General features: G+C 38.4%; 1 pseudogene; it reads right to left on the bottom strand.

The window, feature by feature from the left end:
• The window catches only part of LOC100943710, a 62643-nt pseudogene that overhangs the window by 18439 nt on the left and 42386 nt on the right, over positions 1-1818 (bottom strand).

Genomic DNA, 1818 nt, shown 5'->3' with positions numbered 1-1818 from the left:
GCTCTACAGAAGGTGACAAAATGAGACTCTATCTTAACAAAAACAGAGTTTTGAAGATGCCAGATTTTTTTAAACATAAATTTAAAATGATCAGCAAAAACAAATCAAAGAAAAAAGAAAAGTTGAAAAGAAAACTTTCTAGAAACAAAGATCAGTGCATGGCATAAATGCTACCCTTGCTAGTGGAGGAACACACATTCTGTTTTGTGCACTTGGAAGAAAACCACATCAGCTTCTGGATTCATACAGTGTCCCCAAACTGACAATCAACCAATTGCCAAATAACACTGAAATTAATAGCATAAGGAAATTTCTCCATTGGCCCACACAAAGAGAATATTACCAAAGTAATGAATAATAATAACAATCTATATCTCCCCTCACATAGGCTGAAAACACGCCTGAGTGTGACTGCATGAAGTAATCCTGGAAAGCACCCACTTTGAAGCTGGCTGTGGGATTCTGGCTCAATCCTGGGTTCGCGTTTAGAATTCCTAGCTAAACAGATAAAGCAGATCTTAATGCTCCTAACAACAGTAGCAATAATATTAATAGCTAATTCATTCTTTGATTTAATAGTTATTGAGTAAGTACTCCATTAGGCAGGGACTAAAGGTATGGCAGCAAACACCACATACTAAATAATCCCTGCTCTCATGGGGCTTCATTGTAGGCAGAGAATGTGACACTATGACGGTAACTAAATAGATAAATTCAATATACAATATGTCTGGTGATGACAAGTGCTATGGAGAAAAACAAAACAGAAAAGTGAAATGGGAATGCCAGAATTAAAAACTATTAAAGTAGCAGGGTGCGATTTCATACCATATACAGGTATACTCTAGAAGGCGGATGTCAACCTGAACCCTTCAGAGACTATAATAGTAGGAGGCATTAATGTTCTTTGTTTTCTAGTGTGTAAATGATTTTCAATAGTTGCTATACGTGAGCTATATAAAGCTGAGTGTACATACATATTGTCAAAGCGAAAATTCCATCAGACAAAGTTAAACAGGTAAGGAAAACTACATTCAAGGTGACTATAATAGGGGAGAGAGGCCAGAACTCAGTCTGAACTCACCTTTGCTGAAACAAAGGGTGGAAGGGACCCTAGGGGCTGGGATGAGTATCTGAAGAGAGCCCAAGGATGTCGGGGGTTGGAGGCAGGTGATCAAAGCGATGTGTGAAGCATGTTGGGTTTGCAGATGACTTTTTCTCTGTGATTAAGTCATCTGTGTTTGCTAACTGGCACCCATCCAAGTTAGGCTCCTACCCTCCCACAGAGACTGGGGTGCTATCTTCTTGGATGATTACATTTCAAAGGGTTGGCTCCCAGGTTCCTGAGAAAGACTTCCCTAAGCAGTAAAACTGACTAGAGGCTTTTAAAAAGATTTACATCTCAAAAGGGCAGAGAAAGAATTTACAATTACAAGTTTTCTTATGTAAATGTTTTAAGAAAAAGGAGGTCTGGGGCCCAGAGTCAGGAAGAAACCTGTGGAGTCTCTTCAAGCTGAGGGAAACGTTGACTTGGTCAGCAGTATACGCTCACACCCACTTGCATCCCCTTTACCTCAGAATATCAGCTGTGCTCTCAGTGTTCACACACTCCTTCTTCATCATGTCATCGTTGTCTGATGGAACCTGCACAATCAGCATTTTTAAAGTGTGGTATTAATTCCACAAAAATCACCTAATATCACAAATGATGATTTATATATCATTATTATATATATAAATGATGATGATATATATCACAAATGATGATAGCAAAAATAACATTCTTTGTATATTCCTAGTAGGACATAGCCAAACCAA

Source organism: Otolemur garnettii, unplaced genomic scaffold, assembly GCF_000181295.1.
Source record: "Otolemur garnettii isolate 467f Iridium unplaced genomic scaffold, OtoGar3 scaffold00006, whole genome shotgun sequence".
Classification (NCBI taxonomy): domain Eukaryota; kingdom Metazoa; phylum Chordata; class Mammalia; order Primates; family Galagidae; genus Otolemur; species Otolemur garnettii.
Note: the sequence above shows the minus strand (reverse complement) of the source record. Positions and strands in the feature narration are given on the sequence as shown.